At 39.5% G+C, this 15,918-nt stretch overlaps 1 protein-coding gene across 5 annotated transcripts in view; it reads right to left on the bottom strand.

Annotated features, from left to right (window-relative positions):
• IFTAP (intraflagellar transport associated protein) overlaps positions 1 to 15,918 on the bottom strand; it is a 79,208-nt gene that overhangs the window by 43,598 nt on the left and 19,692 nt on the right. Inside the window, exon 1 of one of the 5 annotated variants that reach the window (XM_069555160.1) lies at positions 3,432 to 3,618. The exons of the other annotated variants lie outside the window; for them this stretch is intronic. The gene's annotated coding sequence lies outside the window, so the exon portion shown is untranslated. Of the gene's footprint in view, positions 1 to 3,431; positions 3,619 to 15,918 lie in introns of those variants that run through there. 5 annotated transcript variants of the gene reach the window in all.

Raw genomic sequence — 15,918 nt, 5'->3', positions numbered from 1 at the left:
TTCAGTTTCATGCATTGGAGAAGGAAATGGCAACCCACTCCAGTGTTCTTGCCTGGAGAATCCCAGGGACGGCGGAGCCAGGTGGGCTGCCATCTATGGGGTCACACAGAGTCGGACACGACTGAAGTGACTTAGCAGTAGCCGTAGCAGTACACCCCTCTAATTTATGCATACATATAAAATATGCTAAATAATATATATATGTGTGTGTGTGTGGAGAAGTTATAAAAAGAGAAAGAAAATGACTCATTTATTAGGACATAAACCAGATTTAAAACTTCACATCATATCTTTTGTGTGTTTTACTGAGAAAACACACTAGAAAAGATATTTACTATAAGAAAATACATGTCAAAAACACTGCCAAAAATAATTTAATGATTGTAATTCAAAATGTTGTAAATACTTACATACATTTTCTTTCCTTATCCAATTACACCTAAACTGCAGCAGACACAGAAAACAAATGACTATCTATGGACCAAATATTCCTGTGCAGAATGAATATGAATTGTAACAACTGCAGCTGAAGATTTATGCTAATATATCTAAAGCAAAATGGCTTGATCAGCTCAAAATCCATCATAGTTTGGTGGGGGTTGGACTCCCTTCTGCAACTGAACCAGCAGTTTTCTGTGTTTCAGAATTTGTCAATTTCTCCCTAAGTGTAGTGATTTAGTGATGACAAAAGAAAACGAGAAACAAATGAAAACTGCTTAATTACCATTTGCCGATGTACCCCCAAAGAGAAATAGGTTCAGCAGCTGATGCTATTTCTTCCACTGGACTCTGCTATAAAGTAGCTCACTTCATCCAATACTCTTTTTCTCCTTCGGTGTTTATCTGATATTTGATGCTATGCTGTGATAAATATGTCACATACAGGCAGTCACTAAATGTATGACAGATATAAAATCATGAGTTTTTTTCTTCTCCTTTTAGTCTTTTCAGCAATCAGTTCAGTTCAGTCACTCAGTCATGTCTGACTCTTTGTGACCCCATGAACCGCAGCACGCCAGGCCTCCCTGTCCATCACCAACTCCCATAGTCCACACAAACCCATGTCCATTGAGTCGGTGATGCCATGCAACCATCTCATCCTCTGTCATCCCCTTCTCCTCCTGCCCTCAATCTTTCCCAGCATCAGGGTCTTTTCAAATGAGTCAGCTCTTCGCATCAGGTAGCCAAAGTATTGCAGTTTCAGCTTCAACATCAGTCCTTCCAATAAACACCCAGGACTGATCTTTGGGATGGACTGGTTGGATCTCCTTGCAGTCCAAGTGACTCTCAAGAGTCTTCTCCAACACCACAGTTCAAAAGCATCAATTCTTTGGCGCTCAGCTTTCTTATATAGTTCAACTCTCACATCCATACATGACCACTGGAAAAACCATAGCCTTGACTAGACAGACCAATAACCCCGCCTCAAAACAAAAATCAATCAATTAATCCTTATTCTCTCCGTTTGGATGCCAGATTAATTGGTGGATTTTTTTTAATTGCCTACTTGCTTTTATTAGCAAATCCTCATTTGATGCCTTCTACAATTTTCTCTTGAAGTTAACATCCCAGTGGTCTACATCCTAATTTAAATCAAGTTTATTACTACTTGCTGTGTTATTTTCAACAATGCACTTTACTGTTAAATTCACATTTGTAAATGTGCGTCCCAAGTTGCCTTTTTTTTTTTTTAGTGTGGCTTGTGTGAAAAAGGAAACAGAAGGACACTGCAAATGGCCTGTGAACTAAAAACACCACTCAATATTCAGTAGGGAATTAAATGACTGATAACAACAGCACAGAAAAAGTGGCTTAAGTGCCACCTGGAAGCATAAAGCTGGTCAGTTCATTTCCAACTTCCGCTGGCGGGCAATCTGCCGTGGTGAGGGTGTCAAAACAACGCTAAGCCCGCTGGTCTCTAATACTCGACAGAAAACAACTGCAAAAGGCTATGCAGCAAGGATTATGTTTTGTTGTCGTGCTTTCTTTTATGAGAGAAAGCTATTTTTATGCTTTACTGAAATTCCTTTCCTGCTCTGAAATTGGTAAGAGGGCCAGCTGCTTTCTCTATTTTTCTCTGAGGTATTTGTCAATGGCAGATTTTAAATTCATACTTCAGATGGGGAAAAGACGCTTCGTCTCCCTGTGGAAGTCTAAAGATGCATCGCTAACAATCAAATTCAAGATAGCTTTGGGGACCAAAAGGATATGTCATCTTTGGAAACGTGTTGTTTTACGTGCTGCCACCAGTTTCATTTTTAATTACCTTTTTTTAGAAGTTGTCAAGTGTGAGTGGTGATACATATCCCTTTGGCTGAAGTGACAACTCGAAGTTTATCAGTCCAGAAGTGTAAACCAAATCCCAGCCCAAGATTCTAAGCTCTTTGACAGAATATACACTCAGTAAGGGAAAAAAAAAGAAAAGGCTCCTGAAATGAGAACTGTGAACAAGTTGGCCTCGGTGGGCCTTGGAATCTCCAGGCAGGACGCTTGTGATTCATCTTTGGCTGCTGCTTCTCCCTAATCCTGTCAGTCACCTGTTACCAAGGGCTGCACTTCCTCACTTGCAGAGTCTCACTGGCCCTATTTCCTTTCTATTTCCTCCTCCACGGCCCTAATGGAGTCTGTACCACCATATATGTGTTTCTGCTCAGCCTCCTGGCTAAGCTAGTCTCCCTGACTCTAGTTGCTTCTCTCCCTCTTTGCCTGTGTTTTCAAAATCACTTTGTGTGTGTGTGTGTGTGTGTGTGTGCGCACGCACTCAAATTCCACTATGGCTCTCAATTAGCTAGTATATCAACTCCAGATTCAGGGCATCATGACATCAGGGCATCTTTTGCAGGCTCTTCTTTCTGTGCCTAGCCATTACATGTGGGTGTCCTTTAGGGTCTGGTCTGAGGACCTCCTGTCCATCTTTCTGCCATCCTGCATTCTCATATGTTCTTTTTGTTTCATTTATTCGACAAATATTTATTAAGCATCAATTTATTCTACATTACCAGTCACTGCTTTAGACACAAAAATAATAATAAAGAACAAAACCCTCAAGCAACTAGACCTCATGGAGCTTACACTCTGGAGCAGACAGAGTAATTATATTTTGAGAAAGCACATCCATTCCCATGACTCACATTACCCACATGCCAGGGACTCCCCAGATCTCGAGAATTGCCCACTTGCTATGTGGAAGGCAGAAAAGTGAAATGGCTCAGGGTATGGCTTTAGAGCTACGATGACTAGGCCCATATTCCAATGCCATCACTAAATAGTTACAGGACCTTAGGTAATTCTGTTAGGGCTGCCTTTACAAAACACCACAGACTAGGTGGTGTGAAACAACACAAATTTATTTTCCCACACTTCTGGATTCTAGAAGTCCAAGATCAAGGTGTGTGCCGGTTACCTTTTCTCCTAAGGTAAGGTCCCCTCACCTTAGCTTGCAAAAGGCTGCCCTCTTGCAGTGGCCTCCTGTGGTCTTTCCTCTGTGTGCATGCATCCCTGCTGCAGCTCTCTTTTCAGGAGGACACCAGTCATACTGAACTAGGACCCCACCTCACGACCTCGTGTAGTCTTCATTACTTCTTAAAAGGCCCTGTCTCCGAACCCAGTCACCTTACCAGTTAGGGCTGCAACAGATAAATTTTGAAGGGACATAGTTTAGTCCATAACAGCAATTAACTTAAACTTAAGCCTTGGTTTTCTCATCTGTAAATAGAGAATAATAAAAATTTTTTAAATTACAATGGAAAAAAAGAAATTTACTAGGTTATTACAAAGTTTGAGATGATCCAGGTAAAGTGCCAAGCATAATACCTAGTACTTAATAAATGTTAGCTGCTTATCAATAAGGGAAGGTCAAACCCTCTCATGATTATTAAGAGTATTAGAACCTAAGAAAAACTGAAACATATTTAGAGATTTTGAGACTAAAATTTTGAGACAATCGAAAGACTAGATCACAACCTGATTATAAAGTCACAGGTGTGGCCATTTGTCCAGAACATTCAGACATATAATATTCTACTTAAGGGGGAGTTTCATTCAAATATTAACAAGCATGAAGGGGAAAAGGCAGGTTGAGTTGACAAGGTTGTTGTTTTTTTTTTTGTCAAATATATGTTGAAATAACAATAAAAGGCTAAAAGCATGAAGTGTTGGAAGGGAAATGAGAATGGCATAAAGAAAACAAGAACACATCAAAATCAGAAACAAAATCTTTGATCTCAACTGGTTTAAGTACATAAATATGGCAGTGAGTAGAAAGATGTTATTATATGATAATAGAGAAACTGACAAAATCACTTGGGAATCTGGATCCTAGGTATTTAAAGAATGAAATGGGAGAATGAAAAGCAAAGTCTTATTTAAGAGTTAATCATAAAATTACAGTAGATTCATTTCCATTTCCAAAGCATTTTAAGCTGAAATTGGTAAAACTGGCAACCTTAATGGAAATTAATCATTTACTCTGAAGCACACACACAAAAAGACAATAATGGTGTGAGTGTGTGTGTGTATATGTGTGGGAGACGATGAGTGCTTGAGAACACAAACTATATCTTAAATGTTTTTGAATCCTTAGCATCTAAAACAAGAAATTCAGACAATAAGACACTCAGAGGATTGTTGAATGAATAAATGAATGAATGCATTAACAGAAAATCAAATATAATTATTTATATCTGTGTTTTTGTAACCTAAACAATGATAGAAACATAATAAGGAGGAAGAAGCATTTTTTTCCTTTAGACACACAGTCTGGTATCAATTAATTATATTCACAAAGAAACTGAAATAGCAAAGATTGAAAGTCAGCCTCTTATCTTTACCCACAATAATGTAAAGAATATAATAATGTCTTCACTGATAATGAGCAAACTCAAAATGTGCACACCAGTTTTCTTATACAAATCTTAAACTCGGTCTTAACTTTCTTAAACTGAAGAATTAAATTATAAATGTCTGCTTAAAATTAATAAGCAATATATCTCTTTAAACATTTTGGTAAAACACAGTATTTATCATCAAATATGCACCATGATAATAAAAACCAGAGCTGCTTAAAGAAAAAACAAACTGCAAAACATAGTCAATATAAATGTACTGGAGTGAGAATTATTCTACAATATTAACAGTTTCCAACTGTTTTCCAAGCACCTGAAGCAGTAATGTGAATTTCCTCAAAAAGGCTATAGTTTAATTTTTTCCAGGGAAATATTTTTAATAGGATTAATGACCCTTTTAACACTCTTGGAAAGAAAATGAATCTCATAAGCATTCTGGCATATAACTATTATAAAAATAAATAGAAGAGTCAACCAGTGAAAGCATACTCGAGAAACTAACTAAAGAAATGTACGTAACTTTACATGGTGATAACTACTTTAACACAGACAAGATTTCACTTCCTTTAGCAAGACAACCAAATACACTGGGACAGATGAAGGGCTAGAAAGGAGGAGAAACTCTGAAGAAAAAACTTTCATATCTTCCTTCAAACAGAACTAACTACATTGACTGTGGTCAAGTCTATTGGCTATCATTCAACTCTTAGGCCTGACCTTAAGTCCTGTGTGGTTTTTCAGAGGCATTTAAAAGTTTCAGGGTAAGAAAGGACACTTAGTGATTTAAGACATATTTTTGCACTCACAACTCTTGCGCTCTAGGAGGAATGTTTTCAGATCATTAGTTTGTAATGTGAACTGGCGCCGAAGGATATTTTGAAAGGGAAAAAACTAGTGTGCTTGGAGATGCAGTTTCTGTAACTTGCATCATCATTTATTTCAGCTCAATTTGGGGCCTAAACTGAACTCAAAATGAAGTCACCGCATCTGCAACAGATTCCTGGGCATGGAATGAGCACACAGAAATCTGCAAACAGAACAGACTCCTTACCCGGAAAAACAAAAGCAGTGTAACCTCCTTAAAATATCCAAGTCCTTGCAAGAAGTTCTTACACTTTCAGAGTACAAAAATAAAGTCAGCCTTACAAGTAAGTTCCAAAGTAATCTGGGTTATCAAAAGGCCACTGGCATACCAAAATGCATGAATTCTGCCAGTTTTACCCTTCTTTCCACAGCCTACCCCAGCCATTCACACAACCACACATGTGTGGGTCTGGAAAACACGGAACCAAATCATTAGGCTCAAAGAAGGCAAGCATCTTCCTAAAGCCATGTGCATAAGACAAATGGTGATTTGGCCATTATCAAGATTAATTTGATCCACATATGATACCAAAATAGATCATTCTCAGCCCCAATTTAACAAAGTATTTCCTAAATTCTCTATTTCCCTTTCAGTTTAGTTCAGTTCAGTTTAGTTGTACAGTCATGTCCGACTCTTTGCGACCCCATCGATCACAGCACGCTAGGCCTCCCTGTCCATCACCAACTCCAGTTCACCCAAACTCATGTGCATTGAGTCAGTGATGCCATCCAGCCATCTCATCCTCTGTTTTCCCCTTCTCCTCCTGCCCGCAATCCCTCCCAGCATCAGAGTCTTTTCCAATGAGTCAACTCTTCGCATGAGGTGGCCAAAGTATTGGAGTTTCAGCTTTAGCATCAGTCCTTCCAAAGAACACCCAGGGCTGCTCTCCTTTAGAATGGACTGGTTGGATCTCCTTGCAGTCCAAGGGACTCGCAAGAGTCTTCTCCAACACCACAGTTCAAAAGCATCAATTCTTCGGCGCTAAGCTTTCTTCACAGTCCAACACTCACATCCACATATGACCACTGGAAAAACCATAGCCTTGACTAGACAGACCTTTGTTGGCAAAGTAATATCTCTGCTTTTTAATGTGCTATCTAGGTCAGTCATAACTTTCCTTCCAAGGAGTAAGCATCTTTTAATTTCATAGCTTCAATCACCATCTGCAGTGATTTTGGAGCCCTAACCGTATCGCCCTTAAGGGTAAACAAAACAGATAGATATTCCTACTACCTTGTACAATAAAAGAAACAGGTTAGAATCTCTTTTCCTTTTCTTAATTATAACTTCACTTCTTTTACATTTATTAAGGACACATGAATTATGGCTTCAAATCATGGAGCTGAGGATCCTGAGATTGTCATAACCTAAGAAATTATGGAACTCCCTGTTTTCAATCCTGGGTACACATTAAAATCACCACAGGAACTTTTAAAAAGTCTATACTCCCAGGCCCCATTAGGGCCCTGGAGTTGAGTCCAACATACAGGTAAGTCAATAGTCTCCCAAATGTGGAATCATGACCCAAAAAGGACCAAGGTTGAGAGCAAGCCAATGGCAGTCGAAACAGAACTCAATGCCTACAGGAGCCAGTGACGTGAAAGAAGCAGGCAGGATATGCACACGGTTTTAGGGTGTGTGACAGCCAGAGAGTGTGTCACACTAGTGAGGTCACAGGGCATGGGCTCCTGAACTCTAGCTGCTGATACTGTCATCAGGGAAATAAGAGGTAACCATCTTCTCACTTAATCAGAAAAAAGAAAAGATAGAAAATCAAGATTTTTGTGTAACATTTCCAACTTTTAAATGTTGGCTCAATAAAACAATAACAATACTGCATGAGGTAACCAAACACATTACAAAACACAGAACACGTGTTTAGCCTCTAGGGCTTCAGTTATCACTTCTGGTCTAAAGAGTGGCTTCCATTCTACAGAAACCACAGCATCATTAGCAGCACAATAACAACAATAACAATACCTAGCCTTCATCAAGCATTTACAAGCTAGCCATTATGCTAAGAGGTTTACATGGACTATCTCAATTAGCCTACATCAACCTTTATGGTACTATGAATACCCCCCCTTTACCAAGTGACTTCCCCTCAAGCCAGAAAGTGGCAATGCCAGAATCCAAACGTGCGAGGTATGACTCCATATCCTATATGGTGCTAGATTTCTTCAATGTTTTCAGCATGCTCTTAAAAGCCTGGACTCTTTGCACTTGTATTTTTTCAAAACTAAAACAAAGGGATTGAAACAGTAAGGAAAGATGGCGGAGGAATAGGACGGGAAGATCACTTTCTCCCTTACAAATTCCTCAAAAGAACATTTCAACGCTGAGCAAACTTCACAAAACAACTTCTGTAGGCTGGCAGAGGACATCAGGCAACCAGAAAAGCAGACCATTGTCTTCAAAAACAGGTAGGATAAAATATAAAAGACGAAAAAGGAGACAAAGGAGGTGGGGAGGGAGCTCCGTCCCGGGAGGGGAAGCCCGTCCCGGGAAGGGAATTTTAAGAAGAGAGGTTTCCAAACACCAGGAAACACTCTCCCTGCCGAGTCTGTGGCGAGCCTTGGAAACACAGAGGGCAACATAACAGGAAGGAAAAATAGATAAATAATTAAAACCAACAGATTACAAGCCCAACAGTAACTCCCCCAGCGGAAAAGCAGCACAGACGCCTGCATCCGCCATTGGGAAGTGGGGGCAGGGCAGGGACACGCTGGAGGCGCGGGCTGCAGAGCTTTGTAAGAATCGGGCAGGAACGCCCCACGCGCAACCAGAACGAACTAACTTGGGCTAGCAAATCAGACTGTGGGATAGCTACCACGCGAAAAGCTCGAACATAAGACACCGCCAGGACAGAGCACAGAACAAAGGACGGAACGGAAAAAGCCGGCTGCAGACCATCCCCCGCCGGGGACAGGCAGCCAGAGCCGTAAGGACTGGAAAGGGGCAATTGCAGACCCGGAGAGACTTTACGTACCTAACTGCAAGCAGGCTCCTTTGCTAAGACTTCTGGGGGTGCTGGACAGTCACAATCTGCCTCACGGGGTGCGCCAGTGGTCCACCCAGAAAGCTGAGCAGCAGCGGCAGAAAAGGTGACAAGCCGCGGCGATCGCGCTCGCCAAACTCCTGAGCTACTCGGACCTGGGAAGGGCACAAAGCGCAGTTCCAGCCGAATCTGTGCCTCTGAGGGCTGCCTGAGCGCCGAACCTGAGCGGCTTGGACCGGGGAAGTGCACGCAGCCTAGGGCCGGCCCCAGACGGTTCCCAGCTGAGCATCCTAGAACCGGAGCGGTTTGTGCGCCGCGAGAAAGGACAGGTCAAGCGGGGCAGAGATACTGTGTGCACACGACAGTGCTATTTGTTTGCAGCATCCCCCCTCCCCACAGCGCGACTGAACTAGTGAGCCTAAAAAACCAGCAAACAGAAGAAGTTAATCAGAGGGAACCACCTTGGAAGTGATCCCACACGGCCCATAACACCAGAAAGGGACAGATATATATTTTTAATATTTTTAAAATCATTCCTTTTTTTTTTTTTGCTTTTTTTTCTAACTTTTTTTTAATTGTTAAGTATTCTATTTCTCCTCTAATTTTTATTTCTATAACCTATTATTACTATTTTTTTTTTAAAGACTTTTTTTTTTAAGGCAAACACCATATATAGTCTTTGGATGGTTGTTGATGGTTTGTTTTTTTTTTGATTGTTTGTCTGTCTGTTTGTTTGTTTTTTAATAATTCTTTTTCTTTCTTTTTTTTTTTCTTTCTTCCTTTTTCCTTCTGCTTCTCTTTAATATTGTATCTTTGAAAATCCAACCTCTACTCTAGATTTTTAATCTTTGCTCTTAGGTGTTTATTGCCAATTTTGTACATTTAAAAACCCAAACTTCACTACCCCAGTTTACCTGAGAGCGAGATTACTGGCTTGACCACTCTCTCCTCCTCTGGACTCTCCTTTTTCTCCACCAGGTGGCCTATGTCTCTTTTCTCCCCCATCTCTCCTCTATCCAACTCTGTGAATCTCTGTGTGTTCCAGACGGTGGGGAACACCTAAGGAACAGGTTACTGGCAGGATTTGTCTCTCTCCTACTCATTTCTCTCTCTGATCCTCCTGGTCACCTCTGTCTACTTCCTCCCTCTCCTCTTCCCCGTATAACTCTGTAAATACCTCTGAGCGGTCCAGACTATAGAGCGCACATAAGGAAGTGACTACTGGCTAGCTTGCTCTCTTCTCTTTTGATCTCACCGCATCTCATTCCAGTTACCTCTAACTACCTCCTCCATCTTCTCTTCTCCTTATAACCCAGTGAACCTCTCTGAGTGTCCCTCAATGTGGAGAAACTTTTCATCTTTAACCTAGATGTTTTATCATCGGTGCTGTATAGATGGAGAAGTCTAGAGGCTACTGTAAAAATAAAACTGAAAACCAGAAGCAGGAGGCTTAAATCCAAAGCCTGAAAACATTAGAGAACTCTTGAACTCAGGGAACATTAAGCAATAGGAGCCCATCTAATGCCTTCATACCTACACTGAAACCAAGCTCCACCCAAGGGCCAACAAGTTCCAAAACAAGACATACCACGCAAATTCTCCAGCAACACAGGAACACTCCCCTGAGCTTCAATATACAGGCAGCTCAAAATTATCCCAAAACCTCTGATGTCTCGTAACCCATTACGGGTTACTCCACTGCACTGCAGAGAGAAGAAACCCAGCTCCACCCACCAAAACTCCAACACAAGCCTCCCTAACCAGGAAACCTTGACAAGCCACTGATAGAACCCCACCCAAAGTGAGGAAGCTCCATAATAAAGAGAACCCCACAAATTACCAGAATATAACAAGGCCACCCCAAACGCAGCACTATAACCAAGATGAAGAGACAGAGGAATACTCAGCAGGTAAAGGAACAGGAGAGTTGCCCACCAAACCAAACAAAAGAGGAAGAAGTAGGGAATCTACCGGAGAAGGAATTCCGAATATTGATAGTGAAAATGATCCAAAATCTTGAAATCAAAATGGAATCACAGATAAATAGGCTAGAGACAAAGATTGAGAAGATGCAAGAAAGGTTTAACAAGGACCTAGAAGAAATAAAAAAGAGTCAAAATATAATGAATAACGCAATAAATGAGATCAGAAACACTCTGGAGGCAACAATTAGTAGAATAACGGAGGCAGAAGATAGGATTAGTGAAATAGAAGATAGAATGGTAGAAATAAATGAATCAGAGAGGAAACAAGAAAAACGAATTAAAAGAAATGAGGACAATCTCAGAGACCTCCAGGACAATATGAAATGCTCCAACATTCGAATTATAGGAGTCCCAGAAGAAGAAGACAGAAAGAAAGATCATGAGAAAATCCTTGAGGAGATAATAGTTGAAAACTTCCCTAAAATGGGGAAGGAAATAATCACCCAAGTCCAAGAAACACAGAGAGTTCCAAATAGGATAAACCCAAGGCGAAACACCCCAAGACACATATTAATCAAATTAACAAAGATCAAACACAAAGAACAAATATTAAAAGCAGCAAGGGAAAAACAACAAATAACACACAAGGGGATTCCCATAAGGATAACAGCTGATCTTTCAATAGAAACTCTTCAGGCCAGGAGGGAATGGCCAGACATACTTAAAGTGATGAAAGACAATAACCTACAGCCCAGATTACTGTACCCAGCAAGGATCTCATTCAAATACGAAGGAGAAATCAAAAGCTTTACAGACAAGCAAAAGCTGAGAGAATTCAGCACCACCAAACCAGCTCTCCAACAAATTCTAAAGGATATTCTCTAGACAGGAAACACGAAAAGGGTGTATAAACCCGAACCCAAAACAATAAAGTAAATGGTAACGGGATCATACTTATCAATAATTACCTTAAACGTAAATGGGTTGAACGCCCCAACCAAAAGACAAAGACTGGCCGAATGGATACAAAAACAAGACCCCTCTATATGCTGCTTACAAGAGACCCACCTCAAAACAAGGGACACATACAGACTGAAAGTGAAGGGCTGGAAAAAGATATACCACGCAAATAGAGACCAAAAGAAAGCAGGAGTGGCAATACTCATATCCGATAAAATAGACTTTAAAACAAAGGCTGTGAAAAGAGACAAAGAAGGCCACTACATAATGATCAAAGGAACAATCCAAGCAGAAGATATAACAATTATAAATATATACGCACCCAATATAGGAGCACCGCAATATGTAAGACAAATGCTAACAAGTATGAAAGGGGAAATCAACAATAACACAATAATAGTGGGAGACTTTAATACCCCACTCACACCTATGGACAGATCAACTAAACAGAAAATTAACAAAGAAACGCAAACTTTAAACGATACATTAGATCAGTTAGACCTAATTGATATCTACAGGACATTTCACCCCAAAACAATGAATTTCACCTTTTTTTCAAGTGCTCATGGAACCTTCTCCAGGATAGATCACATCCTGGGCCATAAATCTAAACTTGATAAATTCAAAAAAATCGAAATCATTCCAAGCATCTTTTCTGACCATAATGCATTAAGATCAGATCTCAATTACAGGAGAAAAACTATTAAAAATTGCAACATATGGAGGTTAAACAACACACTTCTGAATAACCAACAAATCACAGAAGAAATAAAAAAAGAAATCAAAATATGCATAGAAACTAATGAAAATGAAAACACAACAACCCAAAACCTGTGGGACACTATAAAAGCAGTGCTAAGAGGAAAGTTCATAGCAATACAGGCATACCTCAAGAAACAAGAAAAAAGTCAAATAACCTAACTCTGCAACTAAAGCAACTAGAAAAGGAAGAGTTGGAGAACCCCAGAGTGAGTAGAAGGAAAGAAATCTTAAAAATTAGGGCAGAAATAAATGCAAAAGAAACAAAAGAGACCATAGCAAAAATCAACAAAGCCAAAAGCTGGTTCTTTGAAAGGATAAATAAAATTGACAAACCATTAGCCAGACTCATCAAGAAGCAAAGAGAGAAAAATCAAATCAATAAAATTAGAAATGAAAATGGAGAGATCACAACAGACAACACAGAAATACAAAGGATCATAAGAGACTACTATCAGCAGTTGTATGCCAATAAAATGGACAACGTGGAAGAAATGGACAAATTCTTAGAAAAGTACAATTTTCCAAAACTGAACCAGGAAGAAATAGAAAATCTTAACAGACCCATCACAAGCACGGAAATTGAAACGGTAATCAGAAATCTTCCAGCAAACAAAAGCCCAGGTCCAGACGGCTTCACAGCTGAATTCTACCAAAAATTTTGAGAAGAGCTAACACCTATCCTCCTCAAACTCTTCCAGAAAATTGCAGAGGAAGGTAAACTTCCAAACTCATTCTATGAAGCCACCATCACCCTAATACCAAAACCTGACAAAGATGTCACAAAAAAAGAAAACTACAGGCCAATATCACTGATGAACATAGATGCAAAAATCCTCAACAAAATTCTAGCAATCAGAATCCAACAACACATTAAAAAGATCATACACCATGACCAAGTGGGCTTTATCCCAGGGATGCAAGGATTCTTCAATATCCGTAAATCAATCAATGTAATTCACCATATTAACAAATTGAAAAATAAAAACCATATGATTATCTCAATAGATGCAGAGAAGGCCTTTGACAAAATTCAACATCCATTTATGATAAAAACTCTCCAGAAAGCAGGAATAGAAGGAACATACCTCAACATAATAAAAGCTATATATGACAAACCCACAGCAAACATTATCCTCAATGGTGAAAAATTGAAAGCATTTCCCCTAAAGTCAGGAACAAGACAAGGGTGTCCACTTTCACCGCTACTATTCAACATAGTTCTGGAAGTTTTGGCCACAGCAATCAGAACAGAAAAAGAAATAAAAGGAATCCAAATTGGAAAAGAAGAAGTAAAACTCTCATTGTTTGCAGATGACATGATCCTCTACATGGAAAACCCTAAAGACTCCACCAGAAAATTACTAGAGCTAATCAATGAATATAGTAAAGTTGCAGGATATAAAATCAACACACAGAAATCCCTTGCATTCCTATACACGAATAATGAGAAAGTAGAAAAAGAAATTAAGGAAACAATTCCATTCACCATTGCAACGAAAAGAATAAAATACTTAGGAATATATCTACCTAAAGAAACTAAAGACCTATATATAGAAAACTATAAAACACTGATGAAAGAAATCAAAGAGGACACTAATAGATGGAGAAATATACCATGTTCATGGATCGGAAGAATCAATATAGTGAAAATGAGTATACTATCCAAAGCAATTTACAAATTCAATGCAATCCCTGTCAAGCTACCAGCCACATTTTTCACAGAACTAGAACAAATAATTTCAAGATTTGTATGGAAATACAAAAAACCTCGAATAGCCAAAGCAATCTTGAGAAAGAAGAATGGAACTGGAGGAATCAACTTGCCTGACTTCAGGCTCTACTACAAAGCCACAGTCATCAAGACAGTATGGTACTGGCACAAAGACAGACATATAGATCAATGGAACAAAATAGAAAGCCCAGAGATAAATCCACACACATATGGACACCTTATCTTTGACAAAGGAGGCAAGAATATACAATGGAGTAAAGACAATCTCTTTAACAAGTGGTGCTGGGAAAACTGGTCAACCACTTGTAAAAGAGTGAAACTAGATCACTTTCTAACACCGTACACAAAAATAAACTCAAAATGGATTAAAGATCTAAATGTAAGATCAGAAACTATAAAACTCCTAGAGGAGAATATAGGCAAAACACTCTCAGAAATAAATCACAGCAGGATCCTCTCTGATCCACCTCCCAGAATGCTGGAAATAAAAGCAAAAATAAACACATGGGATCTAATTAAAATTAAAAGCTTCTGCACAACAAAGGAAAATATAAGCAAGGTGAAAAGACAGCCTTCTGAATGGGAGAAAATAATAGCAAATGAAGCAACTGACAAACAACTAATCTCAAAAATATACAAGCAACTTATGCAGCTCAATTCCAGAAAAATAAACGACCCAATCAAAAAATGGGCCAAAGAGCTAAATAGACATTTCTCCAAAGAAGACATACGGATGGCTAACAGACACATGAAAAGATGCTCAACATCACTCATTATTAGAGAAATGCAAATCAAAACCACAATGAGGTACCACTTCACACCAGTCAGAATGGCTGCGATCCAAAAATCTGCAAGCAATAAATGCTGGAGAGGGTGTGGAGAAAAGGGAACCCTCCTACACTGTTGGTGGGAATGCAAACTAGTACAGCCACTATGGAGAACAGTGTGGAGATTCCTTAAAAAATTGCAAATAGAACTACCTTATGACCCAGCAATCCCCCTGCTGGGCATACACACCGAGGAAACCAGAATTGAAAGAGACACATGTACCCCAATGTTCATCGCAGCACTGTTTATAATAGCCAGGACATGGAAACAACCTAGATGTCCATCAGCAGATGAATGGATAAGAAAGCTGTGGTACATATACACAATGGAGTATTACTCAGCCGTTAAAAAGAATTCATTTGAATCGGTTCTGATGAGATGGATGAAACTGGAGCCAATTATACAGAGTGAAGTAAGCCAGAAAGAAAAACACCAATACAGTATACTAACACATATATATGGAATTTAGGAAGATGGCAATGACGACCCTGTATGCAAGACAGGAAAAAAGACACAGCTGTGTATAACGGACTTTTGGACTCAGAGGGAGAGGGAGAGGGTGGGATGATTTGGGAGAATGGGAATTCTAACATGTATACTATCATGTAAGAATTGAATCGCCAGTCCATGTCTGACGTAGGGTGCAGCATGCTTGGGGCTGGTGCATGGGGAGGGTCATGGGGAGAGATGTTGTGGGGAGGGAGGTGGGGGGGGGGGTCATGTTTGGGAACGCATGTAAGAATTAAAGATTTTTAAATTTAAAAAAAAGAAAGAAAAAAGAAAAAAAAAAAGAAAACAAAGGGATTATACTAAATGATTTCTCTGGTCCTTTTTGGTTCTCAAATTCAATGGCTCAGACTCCATAATACAACTCTTTGCTGGATAAAAAAGTTAGCATTTATATGCATCAGTTGCAAATGCCTTGATGAGAATTACCTGATCAAAACAATGGAATGAATCAATGCTCATTCAATAGTCTTTCTGAAAAGACAGCAAAGACATAA

This window comes from Ovis canadensis, chromosome 15 (genome assembly GCF_042477335.2).
Source record: "Ovis canadensis isolate MfBH-ARS-UI-01 breed Bighorn chromosome 15, ARS-UI_OviCan_v2, whole genome shotgun sequence".
Lineage (NCBI taxonomy): Eukaryota > Metazoa > Chordata > Mammalia > Artiodactyla > Bovidae > Ovis > Ovis canadensis.
The sequence above is the reverse complement of the archived record's forward strand: the minus strand, read 5'-3'. Positions and strand labels throughout refer to the sequence as shown.